The sequence below is a fragment of the Hibiscus syriacus genome, unplaced genomic scaffold, assembly GCF_006381635.1.
Source record: "Hibiscus syriacus cultivar Baekdansim isolate YM2019G1 unplaced genomic scaffold, ASM638163v2 tig00110483_pilon, whole genome shotgun sequence".
Taxonomy (NCBI): domain Eukaryota; kingdom Viridiplantae; phylum Streptophyta; class Magnoliopsida; order Malvales; family Malvaceae; genus Hibiscus; species Hibiscus syriacus.
In genome coordinates this window covers 1,495,487-1,520,291 of record NW_024062759.1, presented here as the reverse complement: position 1 = coordinate 1,520,291, position 24,805 = coordinate 1,495,487, and the positions used below count along the sequence as shown (strand labels likewise).

The 24,805-nt window shown below is 33.6% G+C and overlaps 3 pseudogenes; all 3 read right to left on the bottom strand.

Annotated features, from left to right (window-relative positions):
- Nucleotides 1-3,137: 3,137 nt before the first annotated feature.
- On the bottom strand, nt 3,138-4,572 carry LOC120129237 (annotated as a pseudogene).
- Nucleotides 4,573-7,611: 3,039 nt separating this feature from the next.
- LOC120129236 lies at nt 7,612-11,418 on the bottom strand (annotated as a pseudogene).
- A 780-nt stretch (nt 11,419-12,198) lies between these two features.
- LOC120129147 lies at nt 12,199-23,064 on the bottom strand (annotated as a pseudogene).
- Between the last annotated feature and the right edge of the window lie 1,741 nt (nt 23,065-24,805).

Here is a 24,805-nt window from a genome sequence, read left to right as displayed (position 1 = left end):
GCTGGTGATGTCTTGTTGTTTTTACTGTGTTTATGCTTTGCTCTCTGGTTCCAGCTATCCGGGTGGGTGTAATTCGATGTAGCAGGATGTGGTACTGAGGCTTGGTTATTTGGATATTGAGTTTAAAGTCTACTGCCGAGAAGTGATTGTTTTGATTTTCTTTTAAGCATGTAGATGCTCTTTCTGTAATTAGGGGTTCAGTAGAGATTGTCGTTCTCAGCTCACCTGGATGTTGCGTGAGAATCTTAAAAACGCCTTCGGTTGAGTCTGAACGTGTCCATGGAGTTAGCGGGATCGTGGTTTGGTTCTGATTTGAGTTGCTCACTGTGTTTGTAGTCGTGGACAGTTATGCTTGGCTTTAAGTCTGGTGAATTTGTTCCCAGCTGCAGATCGGACCTTCCTCATCGAGCGGTGTTGGCTTCAGAGTTGTGTTGGTGTTCATGATGTTTTAATTTCCTGATGCTCGAACTGTATTGTAAGTTAGCTTAATGTGGGGCTGTGGTAGGATATACACTGTTAGTTGTATGACTTTCTTGTACTTGTTACCATCCATATCAGGGTATATTATTTTTTTTTCATTTAGGATTAGGGAGATTTTTTAATAAGGTCATTGAGATGGTGTATTTTATTATTGATTTTAATACAAAATACCCTATTTCAAAATAAAAAAAAATATTAGAAATTAAACGAATCATAATACAACATAAATAAAATCACAATATTACATAAATAACAAATTATGACCTATATTCTCTTTTTAATATATTCTCATCATTTTCACTTTTTATTCTTTCAAAGTAGTTTTGATTGAAATGATTAGAGCTGCATGAATCAACTTTTGAGTTATTTTGGAACTTCAGTGGGAATAATAACGAAACGTCGAGTGGACACACCACTATAATATATATTATGAATAATGAATTACTATAATCTTTTTAACTTTCAAAGGGCATTTTTTATTTTCCATGAAAGTAAGGGAGTTTTACCGTGCGACAGCCTTAATATACGATTAAATAAAGATGTTATTGGTTTTGTTATTATTTTTTTAATATTTCTAGTAAAAAATTATCTAAAACATTATTATTTCTACCTAAAACATAAATGTTTTTTAACATTTCCGGTAAAGTGTCCAATGATAATAAAATCGGTAGAAAAAAATAATATTTTAGGTAGTACTTTACCGGATATGTTAACAAAATCGGTAAATCGCCCAATAATAAAAAAACTGGTAAAAATAATAATATTTTAGGTAATTTTTTACCAGAAATATTAAAAAAATAATAACAAAACCGATAACATCGTTTTTAGTCGTATATTAAAAACGTCGCACGTGATACTTCCCAACTAGTTATTTCTTTGGGGAGTGTCTCGGGAAAGGCGGGCTAATATACGGTCAATATACGGCGTTACCGGATACATTATAATATATTTAACAAATTCGGTTTAGCGCTACTGGAAATATTGAGTAATAATAATATAGTAGGTCTAAATCATGAAGAAATATTAAAAAATTTGGCAACCGGCAAACTTAGCTTGTCGGTTTGTGTCGATACAAATGAAAAATGTATCGCTCCATATCAATATTACAGGTAAAAATATGACAAAACCGGTCTCGAAATGACAAAACCGATAAAACGATACCGGATATGTTGAAAGTGTCGATAATTTAATATAAGTATCGACACTTTTGGAATTTAAAAGAGAAGAAGTTATAGCGCCTATAAAGTGTCGATACTTTAAAAAAATGTATCGATCCATAACAATATAACAGGTAAAAATATGACAAAACAGGTCTCAAAAATGACAAAACCGGTAAAAAATACCGGATATGTTAAAAGTGTCGATAATTTAATATAAATATCGAAATTTTTTGGAATTTAAAAGAAGAGAAATTATAGCGCCTATAAAGTGTCGATACTTAAAAAAAATATCGATCCATAATAATATAACATGTAAAAATATGACAAAATCGGTCCCAAAATGACAAATCCGGTAAAGCGTTACCGGATATGTTGAAAGTGTCGATAATTTAATATAAGTATCGACACTTTCTGAATTTAAAAGAGAAGAAGTTATAACGCCTAAAAAGTGTCGATACTTTATGAAAATGTATCGATCCATAACAATATAACAGCTAAAAATATGACAAAACCGGTCTCAAAATGACAAAATCGATAAAGAACTATCGGATATGTTGAAAGTGTCGATACTTTAATATAAGTATCGACACTTTTGGAATTTGAAAGAAAAGAAATTATAGCGCCTATAAAGTATCGATACGTATAAATTGTCGATACATTTATAAAAAGTATCGATCTCAATACATTGAAACCGATAATTATTAACAGGTTACAATGTAACCGGTAAAAATATACTTGTTAATTAGCAAATATGTCTACATTATGTATCGACACTCTTTAAATATGTGTCGAAACTTTTTTTCCAAAATAAAAGCACAAACAGTTAAAATTATATCGATTCCAAAAACATCAAAATCGATAATTATAATGTAATAGGTCAATTTACAATGTAACCGGTTGAAATTTACCAGTTTTATGAGAAAATATGTCAATATAAACGCTACTTATTACATTATATAAGCGCTACCTAATATGCTATTGTACTTAATAATATTTCTGGTTAAATGCCTATTTTATTATATAAACGCTACCTATTACATTATATAAGAGCTACCTAATATATTATAGTGCTTGATCATATTTTTGGTTAAATGATATACCTAATTACAGCAGAAGTACGCATTTCTTTGGCTGCATCTTGCTTTCCCTATTATATACTCTTTCTTTCTTCCTTTTTCGTTATTTATTGTAGAATTGGTAGTCGTTTTTGAGCATAAGGGTACCATCCAATTCCTCCACAAATACATCTTCAGAATAAAATGGATATCAAGAAATCTATGCGAAAGAGTACTAATTTTAGTGATTAATTATAAAAATAGATATAAACGAAAAATAATTACGAATCTCGTAGTAATCTCAAATATGTAATTAAACATTGACTTAGATTTTATTTTTATTTGAATAATAACGTGCGAATGATATAATTAATGTTTCATAATTCCGTTATTAGTTAAACAAAAACGATACAGGCAGTTCCCATAGGCATTTGCATGATCATCATGACCATGGAATTTTTTAACCTTGGAAAGAGAAGACACGAGCTGCATTATTGTAACTTATCTCTGCCAATTCTTCTGCGCTCATTTACAGTAGAGAGGCAACGTATATCAGCACCTGCAGAACCCACAGCATTGAATTACTTGGCCGTAAATTAAGATTAGGCATGGTATCACAATTATAGGGTGTTGAATTTCTCAACTATTAAAAATTATAAAAAAAATCTTCTAATTATAAAATGTTATTTTGTTGAATCCTTAATTATTAAAAATTACAAAATATCATCCGACTATTCATATGTTCAAAATTTAACATTTTTCGGGAAAAAATGGTGGCATTCTGATAATACATTAACATATTGATCGCGATATGATAAAATTTGATTCTATAATTGTTTGAGTTGTATTTTGTCGATCGACTCTCCGTTTATATTATACCGTCGAGTCAATACTTAAAATTTTATGTCGTCGAGCTAGTGTTTGAAAGCAACGACTGTACTTGTAGACATCATTAAAATATGATCTTATCATATTTCAGACAACATGTACAAAATAACGTAAAGCTCAAACAACTGTCAAGTTTTGAACAAAAAATGATGAGTTTGAAACATATGAATAGTCGGATAATTATTTTATAATTTTTAATAGTCGAGAAACTCAACAAAACGTCATTCAATAATTGAGAGATCATTTTGTAACTTTTAAGAATCAGGGGACTCAACAAAACAACGTCCTATTGTCGGAGTAGCATTTATGTACTTACCCTTATATAAATTATTTGGAAAAAGAGAAGAGGAAGAAGACGTACACTACGAACATTTGCAGGCTGATTAAGGGTATCATTCCCAGGAACGAAGTAAATAGGGTATGTTGAAAGGGCATCAGGTGCATCCGTTTCCAATAAAACTCCATCCAAAGGCACCGCCTTCACAATTTTTCTGGCCTTGTCCTCTTCGAGTGGCATCAAATGTCGAGGGAATGAGAAGTAGGAGCCCAGCTGTGTGAGTTGAGGTACAACCTCTATTAATCCATTGAAAGAATGGAGTATCACACCTGCTGGAAAAATGTCCCGTTCCCATTCAAATTTAACAATAATTAACAACGTCAAAACACAATTTTAATTAGTTGATTAATGTGGTAATCAAGAATTAATCATACTTCATTATTTGAAGAAGCTCGGAGAATGTTTCAAGGCAATGTCTTTTCAACTCTCTTGCAAGTTCAAGCTGTTCTTGAACACTTCCACCTTCCAAACAATAATATCATCTTTGAAACGTCATATTAAATATAAATAATTTTTAAAATATAGTCATTTAAATAAAAAATTACAAGAAAAGTTGAAAAAGAATGGTACAAACCTGTTCCCCTAAATCAACCCCTTGTCCCAGAGGGCTTTTGTCTAGACCAATCTGTAAGCAGTGTTTGCATGCATACATAAAATGACATATATACAACAAGATGAAGAGAGGGATTGAAAATCAATATGCTAAATAAATTTAAATATAGTAAAATTGATTTTGGACTTAGTCAAAATTTTTAAAAATAATTCAAAATCCAAAATAACTTGAAAAATATGTGTTCTTAATTGCTTTATATATATATATATATGAAATATTTTGAGTCAATTAAATATGTTTAAAGTGTTTAAAATGTGTTTCAGTCACTATTTTACATTGTTCATGAAACTGTTCATACACGGTATTGCTCATAGTTTGGAAACTTTGTAAGAGTTTTTAAACTTTTATTAAGAGTTTTGAAACTTTAGAAAAGTTTCAAAACTTTGCACCTAGAAATTGTTTTAGTGGTCCAGTATTATTCAACATTCATATTTTTAAGTAAGAGTTTCGAAACTTTCATCAAAGTTTCAAAACTTTCAAGAACAGTATATTTAAAAGTTTTGAAACTGCATGTGTAGGTGGCCTTTATTGCATGTTTTAAAACTTTCCAACGGCTATAACTCATCCCCAACAGTCATAAACGGCTAGCAACTCATTCCACACAATAAAAACACTCCAATGACACTTGAATAAGGTTACTACACCTATCCAAGCTTAGATATCAAGAGAAAAGAGTTTTCATTCTTATTTCCTTCATTTTTCTCTTGTATGCAAGTGTATAGAGCTTAATTGATATTTTTTGTTTTTATTCTTGTGAGCTTAAATCTTTGTAAATACCTACCTTTTGATGTTTCTTGTTTACATTTCTTATCCTTTGTAAAAGGGGAGAGGTTCTAGTTTTGCCTTGAAAAACTAGATAATTCTAAAGGTTACTCTTGACTCTAGAAAAAGAAAGAACAAATAAGTGAATTTCTTGAAATCCTTAGTGTGGAGCTAAGTTAGTGGATGTAAACTTTGATTGAGAAAGTCAAATCACTATAAATCATGCGTCTAATTCTTATCTTTTATTGCTTCCGCACCAAATATTTTTAAAGGCCAATTCACCTCCTCTTGGCACTTTTCGGTTGATCGTAAGAGCCAAAACTAATAACTATCAAGTCCCTCTGAAAGACATATGAATCCTTTAGTGTGTTCCTTATGCACATAAATATTATTCTCTCGTTTTAAAAGTATGAATGTGATATTTGAAATAAAAAAATGGTTTCTGATCTCTGGTTTCTAACACTAGATACATCCAACTCTTGATTCTGATATTAATGGTTACTGATTACTATCTATATGATCTGATTTTTATTGGTGTACTTTGTGGGTAGGATTTTGGAGTCTTTAAAGTTCAACTAGCTTGTAATTCCTTACGGACCTTACAATTTGGGAAACTACATATTGGAGTTCGGTTGGAGGGCACAATATGTGAACTTTGTTTTCTTATACAAAAAATATATGCTTGTGATTTATGACATTTCTGGTTACTGTTATACTGATTTATATTGGGGCATGTCTGGGTAAGTGTCTAGAGTTCTAAGGTTCAGCTAGCTGGTAAATCATTTATGTTCTGAACATTTTATTGGACCCCTATGCCATCGGGTATATGGTAGTCTTATGAATGCAATTATGGGGAGCTACATTTTGGTGTACGGGTGGAGGGTATTATTGTGCTTTAAAAATATATTTTACTGAAATAAACTACTATTTCTGGTTTTGTTGAAACACACTAGACTTCCCAACTCCATCTTTTGAATCTCTCTCTCAGAATGTTCCCTTTGACTTGTAAGCTTCCTAACTGTTACCTGAAGAATTAATTAGTGAGACATCAGGCTCATTACTATGACATGTATATTCTTGGACAACTAAGGAAATATTATGCTTCCATATATCGACTTGTCCTTTAGCTTCATCTGGTAGTTTTGTATTACTGAGCTTTCCAAAGTTCACTCTGTTACTCACCTTTTCAGGTTAAAGAATTATGTATGTGTAGTATCGACATCAATGTGAGAGTTCCTTCAGTGTTGCTTACGAAGTACGGTACATTTGTAATTAGGGGCATGTAGGTCTCATTTTTGTATGTATATCGGAGTCTATAACTTGTTTTGAAATTGTGTATGATTGGACTCTAAATTTAATTTGGGAATGTTTTCTGAACTAAAATAATATTTACAAATTGTTTTATGATTTGAAATGATTTAATAAAATTCTTTTTATTTTCTGAATTTTTATCGTGGGTCACTCCGATGCCGTAATGTGATACTTCAGATCGGATCGGGCCACCTATATTAATTTTGGGGTGTTACATTTAGTGGTATCAGAACTTAAGTTGAGTCGAGCAGTGTACAAGGATTTTGATGTTGATGATCGCTTCTTTCATGTTTTTTTTTATATGTTGCCAAAGAATAAAATGATCGGAGATTATCCACGAATTAGAACACCACCAATGTGGTCGGTAATTCTTCGAAACAGTTGTCTTGATAGATGCATGACTTTTTATAAAACAACGGGGCGGAACTATTGGGGATTGGTCAATCTGAAATTTTAAAAAATAATTATTTTAAAACGTAAAATGAACGTATAATATATTTTTATTCTACCAAAAAATAATATGCTATATACAATCATTCGTGCTATCAAATTAATGATTTTTCACGCATTAGTATTATATTTTTATGTCTTCTTTTAATTTATTTTATTATTATGTATTAGATTATCATGTTAAACTAATTTTTATAAATAAAGAAATTAAATGAAGCAATAACTCAATAAGGAAATAGCTTTGACGATCAGCCACGTACAGTCCAAGTAATTCACAAATGTCCAGGTTGTCCTGATAATATAAACAAATTAACCATAATAATTAATTAGAAAAAGTAATGTCAACCCCATTTGCCATTGTTCCTCTTTCTTTATCTTCTTTGCTATCAAAACTATTTTATGCTCAGAACAAATAAATAAACCAAGCAATTTTCAAATGTCCAGGTTGCCTTGATAATATAAACAATTTATCCATATAAATTATAAAAGAATAATTAAAATGTATTAATAAAAAAAGTAGCCGGGCCCGTAATAATTGGACTAGTAAAAAGCGTATTATCTGCAGTCCAACCCACATTCCACAAGAGACGGCCCGTCAGATCGGGGCACGAACGGATCCAACCGAATCCACACAAACGAAAAAATCAAAGCTAAAACAATCGACCACACAACAACAATGGTGGGAGTCCTGTTCTGTCGCCCCAACAAACCCTTTAGCAAGGGATAAAGATGAACAACAACCCAGAAAGCAAAGCAAAGCTTCCCGAAAAATGTTCCCCATGAATCATACCCATTGTTGATCGCCTTTGCAATACCAGCAACAACTCCTATGATGTTTATTATGACCAACGTCGTCGGTGGGATGAGCAAAGTCGTCCATTTTAATGCAAGAAGTTGGGATAAATAATCTTCATTATCATCGTCTACCTTGGATGTTTCAATGGTGTTAGTGTTGATGCCAGTTATGACCTTTAAATGCCCTTGAAATAAAGCGAATAGTTGAGCCGAAACGCTTCCGATGAGCCAAACCTGTTCATTTCTCCACCATTCGTGGATGCTGATTCTGCTCCATCTCATTTCCAGGATGTTTGTTGCGAAAATGGACAAGAAAAGCGACAAGAAACACAAGCTTCCGGCGCTGGTGAGCTGCAAAATATATAAGCAAATTGAAGATTGCATCAATGGAGATGTGGCTAGTTTGTGTTTATGGTTAGAAGGTTCAATATACCTGTGGAATGATGGATTTGCCTGTGAACAAGCAGACAGCCGGGAGTGTACAATATGCGAGAAGAGGAATGGAGGTCCATGGATACACAACCACATTTATGTATGAAATACGTTCCAACCACTTTAGACCACCTCCGTATCCATACCAAACAGGACAATGCCTGCTTAAGAATATTTCGACCGATCCAAGTGCACATCGGAGGACCTGTTGCAGGTGATCCGAAAGGTTGATCGGAGCAGATCCCTTGAATGCTGGCCGAGCAGGATCACAGTACACAGATCGCCAACCATGGTAATGCATTTTAAATCCTGTTAATATATTCTCAGTATCCGAACCATACATCCATCCAACCTACATCACAACAAATGTTTACATGAATTCTTATATTATATATCTATATATCTATATGTATGTATGTACGTTAAGGGAAATATAGATACCACCTCTTTTCCCCAGTCGGTTTTATCTTCATAGCTACAACTGATAACATGAATACCTTCTCTAAGCTGCGATGCTAGGCTAGCAACTTCGATTGTTTCACCATTCTCTTGCAAGGTTGTTGTAATAAAAACAGGGGACTGGCCAAACTTCTCCAGTTCAGTTTCATTTCCAGCGTTCGGTTTACCGCGAGTACTAGAATCGAATACAACACCTTCTTCAGCCTCCATGGTAGAACACATAAGTGGATAAGCTTCTTCATCACCTTGTTTAGTATGTCTTGTCTGACTCTCTGCCTTCGGTAACTTAATAAGCTTCTTCTTCTTCTTCTTCCTTCTTAAGAACAAACAGTCACAACACCATTTTTGCCAACAATTGCATGTTCTTATTGGTTGCTTCTTTGGTTTGGGAGCATCATAGCCGTAAAGTGCTAGCCTTCTAAATACACACCCCGTTCCAGTATACATAGGACCTTGGATGCCATCCAAACCTTTCATATTAACCTGAGTCGGAGGACTTGGTCATTATATTTTAGCAAAGATCAACAGTAACAAAGCAAGAAGTTGATAGATCAAATACAAATACTTACATAAAACAATACGGGGTTTCTATATCGATGCTGGTCATCGATGTTGAACTCGTGCAAGAATTGGACAAAACCCACTCTTTTTCCTAGCGATGAATCCATCATGAAACACATTGCCTCTCTAAGAGCCTTGCTATTGTTAATGTAGTGATTGTAATCCAAATTCAACAGATATGGTGCATTTGTGAGCAGTGCTGAGACTCTAACCAAAGCATTCATGGCTCCGGCCTTTTATGGTGATTAAAACTAGGCCTCTTTTCTCTAGAAACATATACCAATCGAGGCAATTCATTTGCACCCGTGTCATGTCTTTCACCTCGTCCGAGAAAAACCTGAATCATCCCAGGATGATCGTAGCTATTGTTCCCAGGCCAAGGATTTCCATCCTGCATAATCCATCCATCTTTTGGAGCCTTTTGAGCCTTGGCAACCAATGTGTTGATTCGAATTTTGAACTCTTCGTACTCTCTCTGCACTCACAGATTGGCATCAGGTTCACCGAGCGATTACTGATCGACCATAAATGATAGAACAAACATGGATTGAGCTTGAAAAGCGTGAAGTTACCTTCATTGCTCTCCTTTCCATCACAAACGATGGTAAAACCATGCCGTTGAAATAATTGATCTTTTGGCAAAAGTACCACTCGGGTGCCCTCGGTTCAATGTTGAACTTCTTGCAGAATGGTATCCATTTCCTTGCAAATTCAGATGTTTCTGACAATGTCTCGAATGTTAGCATGGAAGCACCATCGTCGGAAACATAACACGAGACCTTATCGACCGGGTAATCCACAGCAAGTACGGAGAGAACCGTGTTTGCAATCACCAATGGTGGTTCTTTCAATGGATCAACCGTGGTTACAAATATGTCCATATGAGCAAGTTGTGAAGGTTGTCCCTCTTCTTCATACCTTAAGGCCAATCGATCGAGATACGTTTCCCGGTTGATCGGAAACCATTTGGGGAACTGATCAAGAATCCATGAAAGAGCAAAGCAGGTTTCACAGATGACAGATACAAGCCATAAAGCATAGGCATCCTTCACCGGGTGCTTCACTCGATAGTGTAAGAAAAACATGAGAACTACAAGTCGAATTACGATGATTATCCGATACGGGTTGATCTGGCTCGATGAAATTCTCAGCTTTCTCCACAATGGTTGTCTAGCCTCGTCCATTCTGATCCACGACAACTACTAATTTAGTTGTAATGAAACATAAAGCAAAGCAATTTACGGTTTATACTAAAAGAGTTGTATTAAGGAGCTTACAATGCTGAATCGAAGTCATCACAAAAGACATCTATGCTACCGTTATCAGACTTCATCAGTTGTATTTTTTCTTTCTCTTGTTTCCATGTCTCCATTCTATTCTTCCAAGCAACACTTCCATAGCCATAAGTTGTTAAATCCTTTTATGGATTTTAAAATACACGGTATTAAAAATCCGCATCCGACCTTACCCGAGATAATTATTTATATAATTAAATATACAACTTTTATATATAATACCTTGTGGCCATTACTGAGAAGGGGAAGCTGGGGCTCGACAAGATTGTGCTTCTCATTATTCCTTCCCTGGAAATCGAGCTCATTGTCTAAGTCATCAATGTCATCTTCCTCTTCATCACCTTCCACTCTGGGAAAGCCTGAACAAGTTTGAAACAATGACGGAACATCCAATAACACAAAAGTACATGATAAACCAAGAGAGAATTGTATTGAGAAGTGACCCTTGAGACGTTTGAATCTGGTTTTGCACCGAGGGCAGGCTTGATTCCCTTCCTTACGCTCGTAGTCATAGCAAACACGACAGATAGGGAAGGCACACTCATCGCAGGCCATGAACAACTCTCCCTCCTCTGCTGTTAGCTCTATTTCATCCCCGCATATGTTGCATGTTTGTCCCATCAAATGTTCCCTTGCTGTCCCCTGCTGCAAATTTTGCACCCTTCGCTCTTATTTTCCACCTACTTAACATTTCAAAGCACACACATATATATATATATGCATATTAAAAACTTACAGAAGAGTCGTCCCCATGAAGACGAATAACGAGGAGCTCGTTCGAGTCATGAGTACCAACAACTAAACCACAGTTCACTTGCATATCTGTTCAACCTAGAAGTTTTCCCATAAAAATATGAAACCCATCATCATAATTGCTTCTTCTGCTCCATTTATCATTTACAAGCTCAGAACAAAACAAACAATATGATAAACTGGACTGTTGGGGTAATTTAATTAATATCAAAGCTTAAGCTATATAGTTATTTGCACACTTCAAATTTGCATCTATTGCAAAAAAAAAAAATTATTCAAAGGGAATGAAATGGTGGAAACTTCGATTACTCTTGTAACAATTACATAGATTAATGTATCTTGATGCATGACATAAAATTAGCATAAATTAATGAATCGACGGTTATTACAAAGATAATTTTTAACTTTTGTTCTTGTAAAAGGTAATGTCAAACAAGGATTCAGATAATCAGACTGATCATGTAAAAACAAAGGCATACAAATACTGACGTAAAGTTCCGACGCTTTGAGAGAGAAAAAATGGAAAAGCTTGTACATGGACGCTTCAAAAACATTTAGCACTGTCTTGATTTGTAGTATTCAGTGGTGTTTGACTGTTTGATTAGTAGCACAGTCAATCTTTAGAATTTATCTCTTCACTTCCTATAAGCCAATAGTTTTATGGAAACAAAATAGAAGTATATTACAGTGGGGATCATTCAAACATAAATAGACGGAAAACAAAATGACAAAGATGAAAAACAATTATCATAATAATCTGAACATAAGACTTTATGGACACCAGTCATGCTGTTCCTTCCCACCTTAAAAGTTCAACTACCTGGTAAATATCCCTCAAATCATCATGTCTTTTACAAAGCAGAAGCTAGTTTTGATTTACTCTTCTTAACCTCGATTGACTGCTGTTTCAACGTTGTCCAATTCCCGGGCAAACCTTTCATGGCTGGAGCTGGCAAATAAATTGGCACCAAAGCTCCAGCTTCTCCTTTCTTGCTCTTGCTTGGTATGAAATAGCTGATTAACCTGTAGCTTTTGCTGGCCCTGCAAACACAGCCTACCCCATCCGAAATCGACGTCTTCGTATCCCATTTTCGTTATATCCGATATACCGTATGTACCCATAACTTTGGGAAAATGGAGCTGTTTACCCCGACTCACCATTAAAGCTGCCACTGATTTCGCGTATTCCATCGTCACGCTTGCTTTGACTTGCTTCACTAGTTTCACTGCATACCCTAGTGGGTTAGGGACAAGTTTTCCAACCGTTGTCATTGCAGCTGGGAAGACGAATGCATTCCCATAATATCCTGATGGCAATGAGGGATTGGATCTAGGACGGAGGTTTGCAACACATAGCATGCGCACCTTTTCGTCAGGGCCGAGATTTAGAGCAATAGTTCGACAACGCCATAAGCACGCGGTTAGGAGTTCGAACTTGGAGCAGTGGCGAAGGTGGGACGGGAGGAGACTACGAAGAGATGAAACCTCATCAGGGCCAAAGAAAAAGGAACGTTGAACCAAGTTGTCCGATGGCCAGGTGGTGGCTTCCACTTCGTCATACTCGTGATGCTTGAATGTAACTAGTGGTGGGTCTTCAGCATCTAAGGTATGTCTTTCCCAAACGGGTGAGATGGAGAAAGCAGTAGCTCCTCGTGCCATTTTTCCCATATCGGACAAGAATTGTTTTAGACCACTACCATCACATATTACATGATTAAAGCGAAAAGCGAAAAGCGAAGATAAAACCACCACATCTCAACAGTGTAATCTATATTAAGAAAATTAATTAAAATTATTAAATCTATAATAAAAAGAAAACAATAAAATTTAAAAATTATCAATTAAATTATCATTTTAGCTTCGAGCCTTAAAATAAAAACTAAAAACATCTCTTGTTATATAACCTAATCAGATGAATGATAATGATTTGCTACCTGGGTTGACAACAACGGACAATTTAACATCCCATCAGAGCCAGGAACATTATAAAGGAGGTCATCAAGGCAAGGAAATGGAGGGTGAAGTACATCACCAAACTCTTCAAGCGTAACTTCCGCATCTGCCTCTATAAACATCATGTAATACCCCAAAAATTTAGATAATGATCAAAATAAAAATTTTGAAAGTTTGATAGTCAAAGTAGAAAATTTGGGAAATGTTTAAGGAATTAAGTGGTAATTTTCTCAAAAAGAATGTTATTCCATAAATGGATTTATTTAGTGATCAAATTATACATTTGGTAAAGATTGGTGACCAAAGTATAAACTTTGAAAAGTTCATGGACCAAAATGTAATTTTGAAAAATTACAAATTTGTCACGAAAATAAGAAATAAAAATATTATTTTCACATTTTTAAAATGTTGGAAAATAATATTTTATGGTTTAATTTCATGTTTAAGTTTAATTGTTTGATTAAAGTGACTGAATTGTAAATTTTGGAAATTTCAAGGGCAAAACGGTAAAGTGAAAAATTAATTTGTTCATCTTTGACTATTGAAAGATGACTAGTCTGATATTTATTTGATTTTGAATATGATAAGGATATGTATCTTGGTTTAATGGTGATTATAAAGTTTTATTAAGGATAAATTGATATTTTCCAAGTTAATGATTTAAATAATTTTTTAAAGGATGATAAGCATGATATCAATCAAACATATCACGCTAAAGTGTTCTTCTCTTCTCCATGGACGTGAAAAAGCTTTCAAGGTAAGAAAAATATTTTATTTTCAATTTTTGAGCTAATTCCTTTGCAATTGGAGTTATGTCGTGAGATATGAAAGTGATATAAACGAAAAACGCTATCATTTGGTACCAATATTACTTTCTAATCTTGTTGGATTTCAAAGATCCCAAATCTAAGGGTTTATGTTCATGATAGGATCCATGAAATTGATGATAAATTTTGATGATTTACATGTTGTAGATTCATATTCAAGTATGTATGATGATTAGAACATGTTTAATATTTCTAAAACTTGTTCTTTAAGTTTTGGCCATGGATTGTTTGAGTAAGAATAATTATGGAAAATTTATATATGGGTTGGAAATGATAAATGAAGTATTCTACAAGCTTTAGAAAATTTGGTGACTATTTCGTAATTTTTAAAAAGTTGGAGATCAATTCGTAAATTCTAGAAAATTTAGGAGTTGTTGTATAAGTGTTGTATAATTGATGTACTATGCTAGAAATTGTTGATTTGGAATTTAAATGAATGTATGTGATAAAATGGTGAAGGACCATTTTATGTAATTGGAAAAGTTGGTGCAAATATTAAAAGGAATTATTAAGTGTTTAAATACTTGGTAGAAAATGAGTATATTATGGAATTGTTATGGGATTTGTTTATGTTAGTACAATACTAACATAGGTATTGATATGAATTTGTGATTTAATATAGATTGTGATTGATTTGTGATCGAAGCAAGTCAAATAGAAAAGGGTTTATTGTGGACAATTAGTGAGGATCATATTGTGGACTAAATAAAGTGTCAAGGTGAGTACAATACATACATGACATTATACATGGATGTTGTATACATCATTAGGAAGACTTGCGATAAGTCGACCTTGTTTATATCAGCATAATATATGTCATTTTTGTAACTTTGACATGACATTGAAATGTCATGGTATGGAATCAAAATTCATTGATCATGAAAAATGTGATATTTTACCATGAATGTTTTCGGGTATGAACTACCCAATGTTAAATATTGATAATATACTTTGTCATGGATGGATCAAATAAAATAGATTATATGCCCAAGTAAGTCATTGAGGGACAGGGTATAGTTGGCATGCCATAGAGTATAGCAGCTGTAGGTTTATATTACACTATAGTGTGTAAGGACACTAAGTGTACATGGTGGGCACAACCTTATGTGTAATACACTTCGGTGTATATGGTGGGCACGACCTTATGTGTAATACACTTTGGTGTATATGGTGTGCACGACCTTATATGTAGCACTATGGTGCAAATATTACTCGAATACCCAGGGTCCTCAGGGTTGTATATTGGGCTATTGTTTATGGTTTTATTGTTTATTGATTAATAAATGGTAAGCATGCAAATAAGCTTACGAGATTATGGAATAATGGCAAGTATATTGGTAAAAATAAGCTTATTAGCTTATGTGATAAATGGTAAGAAAGTTTATATTATTTTAATCATGGTAAAATATTGGACATGTATGTAACATGATTTAATGGCATTTGTTTTTGACAATGAAATTCATGCATGAGTTGTATTGCACTGTTATTGTTATAATTGTCTCACTAAGTATATACTTAGAGTGTGATGATTTTCACGCGTAGGTAAAAAGTCAGTATTGGAATAAAGAGTTTAAAGCGACATCAAGTATCGAGAAGTATATTTCAATATCAGTAAAACATCCTAAGTTATAATGTTAATTTTATTAGTGATATGCAATTATAAATGTTTCATTTATTTTGTTGAACAAATTTGGAAACAAAATGGAATTTTTATGAATTTATATGTATTTTCTAAAGTTACTATTGCAGTTACTGTAGCAATGAATAGTAACCACATTTTAAGAGAATTTCTAGATTGCTTAAGGGGAACCGATTCCCCTTATAGGAATCGATTCCCCTTATAGGAATCGATTCCCCTTATAGGAATCGATTCCCCTACTGTACACTTTTCACGATTCGTTGTTCGCTATTCATAAAAAAATCTTTTGAACTAAATTTGTTACAATGAAACACAATTAATATGAAATGATATATACAATATCATTTACCAATTTAAGAAAATAAATTTTAAATCACTTTTGAATTGAAAATGGTTTTAAAACAATAGTGAAATATATAATCTGTATAGGTATAATTATACGGGTTATGGGTGTTACACATCACTCCCTCACCACTGCAATCCACTATAAACTTACCGTTTTCCCCTTCCCTTAGTCCACCAGCAAAGGGATAATAAAAGACAAGGGTTTTTGCTAGCGCCTCCCTAATAACTTCTGCAGGATTGCATTTGAAATCTTAAACTTAGTTAATCATCAATGTCTGATAATAGTTTTTGTTCACGTGGCGTGGGCTTGGCCGGAGTGACAAACTCGGCTTTGCATCGTCGGACAATGAACGTGGAAAGAGTGTCTGAAGATGTTACCATGACAGCAAGATGTTGGATGATAACCAATAAGGGGAAGAAACCTATTTCTGAATCAAGTGTTTGGAATGATTTATAAAGGAACCAGAGAGTACAAATTTCGTATTTAATATCTGATTCCACCTTAAAGCTGGGAAATGGATGAAATAATGTAAGTGAGATTTTTTAATTCTCAATATAATTTAATTTAGGGATTATTTTTGCATCTAAGGTGAATTGCACAGTACTAACATAAAGACGTCATGTGCTCCACGAGTCTTCAAGTTATATTGAAGACTCTACGACTGCATGGCGTCTTCACGCAAATGAAGAAGATCCCAAGAATACATACGTCTTAACCAATGAAAAAACCTAATTTAAAAAATAATATAATTATAAGAAAATAATTTTCCCTAATCTTATACGGAGGAAGCCCCTTAAAGTTGTGTTTTCAATTTTCAACACTGTAGTCAATGTATAATGTTGAGAAAATGATCGACTGGAGTACGTTAATACGACCACAATATTTACTGGATATGCAAAGCGGGAAAAATAAATAAAGTGAACACAAGAATTTATGTGGTTCGGCGTTAATGCCTACGTCCACGGGCAGAGGAAAAAAAATTCACTATAACAAGATGGATATTACAAGTGTTCTCCCACTCGAAACACAACTCGAAATCTCACAACTCTCACCCTGGGAGAAAACCCGACTCTCAACTTGAAACTCTCTCAACTCTCAAACTCTTCTACTTGAGTTTTTTTGTGTAACAAGTGAAAAAGGAATTTGATCATTGCTGCAAATTGGCAATTTTCAACCCGCCAGCTTGTTGTACAGCTACCTTTGACAATTGCTTACAATTTGAATCGTTTGTCCCCTTGTCTTCATCTAGAAGGAAACAACTAACCCCTTTGAATTCAAGCCACATCTAACAAATCTCCACCTTGGCTTGAGATTCTACCAAGACAAACATTATAGCAAATTTCTTGAACTAGATCACCTCTTTCAAACACCTCTGCGGGCATTCATCAATTACGAATATCGACCGAGTTCAAGCAATGCTTGAACTTGTATGATGGGATCACCTTTGTCAACATATCTGTAGGATTTTCCCTCGGTAGCAACCTTACTAATAACAATGTCACCTTGCATAACATGTTCCCGAACAAAATGATATCTGACATCGATGTGTTTGGTCCACTCATGAAACATCTGATTTTTGGTCAGATGTATGGCACTCTGGCTATCGCAAAATACAACATTAGAATCCTGTTGTAAACCTAAACTGCTTACTAGACCTTTCATCCACAATGCTTCTTTCACTACTTCTGTCATTGTCATATACTCCGCCTCAGTTGTAGATAAGGCTACAGTAGACTGTAATACAACTTTCCAACTTATGCCCCCTCCAGAATAAGTGAAAACATAACCTGTCAAAGATCTTCTTTTGTCCAAATCTCCAGCATAATCAGAGTCCACATAACCAGTGACACTGCTAGAGCAGTTACTCTGATCATATACCAAGCATAAATCTGCAGTACCTCTCAAATACCTGAGAATCCATTTAACGGCCGGCCAGTGTTCCTTGCCAAAACAACCCATATATCTGCTGACCACACTAACTACATGTGAAATGTCTGGACGAGTGCAAACCATTGCATACAACACACTTCCAACTGCACTCGAGTATGGAATGTGAGTCATCTGCTACTTTTCTTCATCAGATTGTGGTGATAATTCTGCAGAAATTTTGAAATATGCTGCTAATGGAGTACTCACAGGTTTCACCTTATCCATGTTGAAGCATTGAAGAACTTTTTCAACATAATTTTTCTGCGATAAACAAAGCTTGCCCACCTTATGAATATCCATGCCTAAGATTTTCTTGGCAGTACCCAGGTCCTTCATCTCGAACTCACCACTTAACTGAGACTTTAAATTTTTGATTTCCAATATGTCTTTAGAAGCAATCAACATGTCATCAACATATAACAGCAAATAAATGTATGAATCATCTGAGAGCTTCCTATGATAGACACAAGCATCATAGTCACAACTTGTGTAACTATGGTGAATCATGAACCCAGGTCCTTCATCTCGAACTCACCACTTAACTGAGACTTTAAATTTTTGATTTCCAATATTCTTTAGAAGCAATCAACATGTCATCAACATATAACAGCAAATAAATATGAATCATCGAGAGCTTCCTATGATAGACACAAGCTCATAGTCAACTTGTGTAACTATGGTGAATCATGAAGCTAGCAAACCGCTTGTACCACTGCCTAGGCGATTGTTTCAATCCATATAAGGACTTCTTTAATAGGAAGACATGGTCTTCCTTACTCGGCATTGTGAAACCTTTTGGTTGACGCATATAGATTGTTTCCTCGAGCTCACCATGCAAGAACATTGTCTTTACGTCAAGTTACTCAAGTTCTAGATCGAACTTGGCCACCATGGCAAGCAATACACGAATGGAGCTACGCTTCACAAATGGGGAGAAAACTTCATTATAGTTAATCCCCTTTTTTTGACTAAAGCCTTTAGCCACCAACCGTGCCTTGATCTAGCTGCTTCAACCCCTGGAACACCTTCCTTCTTTTTAAGACCCATTGTAACCATTATCTTCTTGTTACTTGGCGGTTTAACCAACTCCCAATATTGTTCTTGTGAATATATATCTCCTTATTCATAGTAATTATCCTGTGTCGACTTATCACATGTAATAGCCTCATTGTAACTGGAAGGTTTTGTACCAATGGACTCCACCATACGGGTGACTCCGGATCAAGACACCACAACCTGTATCCTTTCACCCCTTGGTCGTATCCAAGAAATATATATTTTTTCGCCCTAGGTTTGAGTTTGCCCTCATTGACATGAGCATAAGTAGGACAACCAAATACTCTTAGATCAGAGTAATCAACAGCATAACCAGACCATATTTCTTCAGGAGTCTTCAGCTCAATAGTTGTAGATGGAGATCTATTTACCAGATAGCAAGCAGTATTAACAACTTCAACCCAACAAACTTCACTGAGCCCAGCATTTGATCGCATGCAACGAGCTCGCTCCAAGAGAGTTCTATTCATGCGTTCTGCAACTCCATTTTACTGTGGTGTTTTGCAAATAGTGTGGTGTCTCACTATTCTTTCATTTTTACAGAACTCATTGAATCCCGAGCAAAACTCCAAGCCATTATCCGTCTGGAATCGCTTGATCTTCTTTCTTGTTTGGTTTTCGATCAAAGCTTTGAATTGCTTGAAGTTGACAAGCACCTGATCCTGAAAATGGTTGAAATCGTCATCGACATTTGGAGTTAGGTAGGTCGAATATCCTGAAAACGTCATTTTAAAGAAATTTTTAATAAAAATCTTTTAAAAGATGACATTGGTCTGTGTAATAAAAAATTTGGGTTCGAGAGTTGATTACGCTTGAGGAATGATTATCATCCCACAGTTTCCGAAAACAATACCTTCAATTATACATTGTCCATAATATTAAAAACCTAAGAATTTGAATATAAATTTAATTTCCCAAAACTATTAAAATTTTATTATTACGACATTTTAGGAGAAATATTTGTATGATCAATCATCACTGATTCCGAGGATAGCCTAAAGAAGAAAATGGTTTTGGGTTTGGAGAAATATCATCTCTCCCTTACCTTGTCTAAGGAGGAAGATACCCTTGAGAATAACTTAAGATGTGTCGTGGGAGATGAAAGTAAGATAGATTTTTGGGATGATTATTGGACTTCAATTCCATCGTTAAAAACGTCATTTTCAATGATTGATAGTATTGTTGTTCGAAAAAGTGTAAAGCCAGGGATTTTAATTCTATTTCTAATGGTCGTTGGCTTTGGAAGATTGAACTTAGAAGATCATTGTTTGAATAGGAGGTTAACATTTAGAATGATATTTTGAATATTATATCAAGAGCTGTGTGCAACTGTCTTGAAGTGGATTGCTTAAGATGGCTGGGAGCCCCCAATGGTTTGTATACGCCAAATGGTTTCTACACCCATGCATCATGTGTTGGGCTACTAGAGGACATGTTCTGGAATTTAGTGTGGCCAAAGAATCTCAATTTTAGTCGAATTATCAAAAAGGGATGTTTCGATGTCAGATAATATTTGCTTTTTGTGCAAAAAGGAGTCTCGTAACGTTTGAATCTGGATGATAATTTCGGATTAATCCGAGTAGACCTTAGAAATTCGCTAGCCTTGTAAGAAGCTTAATCCAAATGAGTGGTGGGTTGGGCTTGTTTGGGGCTCAACATGAATAAAAAGGGATATTTTTAATCTAGAATTAAAAGAAGAAAGATTAGATAGCTATTATACCAAAAATCTTTAAAAAGGGCAGGAATCTGATATCACATTGGTACTCTCTCATGTCTCATTTCATCACCTTTTTTATTCTCTTTCTTCATTTCAAAAGCCCTTACCCTAAGACTTAGCTTATGAAATATGAAATCACCAATAGAATCTGATGATATTTGTCCCATTAAGGAAATCTATGCTTGACCATATACATGATGATCTATTGCATTCATCTGATAGTTCTTTATTATTGAGCTTTTTAAAGCTCACCCTGTTACTTATCATTTTAGGTTAAAGAGTTTGATATTGTGTTCGTATCGACATCAGTAAATGAGTCCCACTGACATTGCTTGCGGAGTACGATACATGTAATTAGGGGGCATGTAGGTTATATGTTATTTTTATATTCGAGTCTGAAGCTTGTTTTATAACTAGATATTGGTGGATTTTATTTTAATATATATAAATGATTTTTTTCCTGAACTTGTATTTTATCTATAAATTATTTTACGGTTTTAAATGGATTAACAAAAAATTTAATTTTTTTTTAGATTTTTACTATGGATCGTTCCGGTGATCTTAATGTGACACATCGGATCAGATCAAGTCATCTGCATCGATCTGAGGGTGTTACGGGACAACTTAGTATTGTTTTCTAAAGGGAAAAAACCATTTAGCTAAATTTAAGTATAACAGATTAATTTATCCTAAGGTTAAGCTAATTGAATGAAGTACCTTCATTATGATAATTGAAACATACATTTATATTGTAAATAATAATTGTGAAAACAAACTATAGATTATTGGTGGGCTTCACCTGTCGTTTTCAATCTTTGGGCAACAGCAGAGAATAATGTTCTGTGAGGACATGAATATTAGATTTCTATAAAGCTTCTACAGTGTGTTATTTATGAAAATGCGTACCTATAAGCTCTACAGTGTGTATTTATGAAAATGCGTACCTTCATGCTCATAAGCATAAAGCATGTACCTACTTATATTATATAATCATTATTACAAAAATTGAGATGTATTCTAGAAATATAAGTACTAATAGTAATAACCTATGTTACTAGAATTTTTTGCTTTTTTTAATATACAACCGTACTAGATATTTAAATTTAAAATATATCCTAACATGGATTTATATACGTGTGATCTTAAACTAATGATATATAACAAACAAGTCATCAAAATAATATATAATATATAAATTGTGGTCGGATCTGATATACTATGTAAAACTCTTCAGTTTTATACTTTTATAAGACCACTGGACGAGAGAAATTAAAAACTAAGATTAAAGATAAAATGATAGATATTCACTTGGAAAATATAATGAATTAATCTTAGCATTTTATTTTCCTCATTCCAACTGTCTTAAAAGTGTAAAACTAAAAGAGTTTTACACAATATAAATGAATCCTAACCATCTAAACATTTTAATCATTGATAGATAATAAATAAATAAAGGGTAAATTAAGTGTTTAGTACCTAAATTATTATTTTGGCCCGTTTTAATACCTAAACTTTCATTTTTTCAAAATCATACCTAAAGTTTAATTTTGTTTCATTTAACCTGCCGTTAAAACTTTAGTTTTGTTTCATTTTAGTACCTTGTTAAAATTAACGTTAGATTTTAAAAAAGAAATTAAAAAGTTTAAGTATTAAAACGGACAAAACAGATAGTTTAAGTACTAAACGCTTAAGTTTTAACAGTGGGGTACAAAAATGAAATGAACATTATTATGTATGATTTTGAAAAAAAAAATTTGAAAGTTATGTAAAACAAACTAAAACTGATAATCTATGCACATAGTTTACCCTAAAGTAAAATAAGCACCTGCATAAGTATTAATGGACAATTGAGTACACCAGTAGAGCCCGGAACATTGTAAAGGAGCTCTTCCAGAAAAGGGAATGGTGGTTGAAGTGCATCACCGAACTGTTCGAGCGTAGCATCCGCATCCGCTTCGATAAACATCAAGCCTCACTGTTGCAATCAAACCATCAGCTCCGCTGAGGTCCTTCTCTCAACCTACCAGCAAACGCGTAATAAAACACGAGTGTTTTTGCAAGTGCCTCCCTGATCACCCTGACAGGATCTTTTCCTTGCAGGCAAGGATGGTATCGGTAAAATTGGATAACCGGAATTTGAAACCGAAGACCGATAACAGTTTATACTCGTGAGGGGTAGGCTTAGCCGGAGCTATCAGTTCCGGTTCACGTCCCTTGAACACCAGGGAAGTATAGGAAGTTGCCATTTTACAGGGAGGAGTAGGGCTGCTTTGGTTAAGGGAAGGAAAAAGGGAGTGTGGTTTGGTTGAGTGGTGCGCTGGTGAGAGAGGTATTATTACCAAAAGAATATGGTTCTTGAGGGGGAAATACAAAAAACAAAGAAACAAAATTCGTATCATTGGTATCAACAATGCAGTTAACGATAGTTTTTGGCTACAATATCCCTCAATAATGTTCACAATCTCAAGAGAAAATGGATGTATTCCACTGCTCATAAATTATATATATTTTCCTTTTGGTATATAATAATAAAGAAAATTCACCGATGAGCACTACTAACAATGAATATCATTAATTTAATTTATAAAATTCTTAAATTCTTAAAGGGTATAACTATAAATTAGTTAAAAATTAAAGATAAATTATTTAAAATAAAGGGTAAACTATATCAGTGATCACCTAAATATTGTCCTTTTTCATTTTGACCACTTTTGAAATTTGTGAATCAAGCCACTCAATTATTTAAATGCATTCAACTAAGCCACTTGTCGTAATATTTAACAGATAAGTTGGTGTGACCGTAAAATATTTGGTATAATTACACATATCTGATCACTGTTACTTATATATTATATCAATTGGTCCTAATTTAATAAATTAAAATAAACTAACTCTCAAATCAAATGGTGTGTCACGTGTCGCTGAAACTTACCATCAGTGTGTAAACTTCTTGATTCTATTTGTGTGCTTAATTGAAATACGTGACTTTATTAATTTAGAATCTCAAATTGTTCAATAAATTTATTCAAAATATTAAAACAATTAATTGGACTATAACTTGAATAGTTATATTGTAGGAATCATGGAACTTTGCGAACATATCTCTGGATATTTTTGATTTTTTTCAATTGAAAATACGTGACTTATATTAATTTAGAATCTCAAATTGTTTTCAATAAATTTATTCAAAATTATAAAACAATTAATTGGACTATAACTTGAATTAGTTATATTTGTAGGAATCATGGAACTTTGCGAACATATCTGGATATTTTTCATTACAGTAATTTCAATTGAAGTAAAATTTTAAATAAAATTAATTTAAAAATGTGTAAATCAATTAAACGAATATTTGAAATATCAAAATGATATAAATCAGTAATAATATAGTGCTATTTTTGTTATCGGAAAACATAGTTATATGCATAATAATATTGGTTGATTGAGTTTTTTTTAGCGATGTTATTATTGTGATGGTCATTTTTAATTTATGATGTGGTATCGACTAATTTTCGTAGATGTCATTTGATTTGAGGGTTAAGTTTATTTAATTTATTAAAATAGGACTAAAATGATAGAATATAAGTAACAGTGACCAAAGTAATTATATCAATATTTTAACTATGTTTGTCCCTCAATATTAATAGTAAGTGGCTTAATTGAATGCATTTAAATAGTGAGTGACATGATTGACAAAATTTCAAACATAGTGGTTAAAATAAAAATTGACAATAGTTCAGTAGTAATTGAAATAATTATCTTTTATTTTAAACTATTTACCTTTTAATTTTGAACTTATAATTATATGATGAGTTATATAATTTTAAATTTTTATGAATTAAACTAATAGTGTTCATCATTAATAATACTTGTAACCCCCTAAACCCGGCCTATACGTTTCGACTAAGTCTAGTGGATCACATTCATGATTCTTAAAGACATTTTTCCGAAACCGTATTCTAAAACGAAAATCATTTATAATGACAT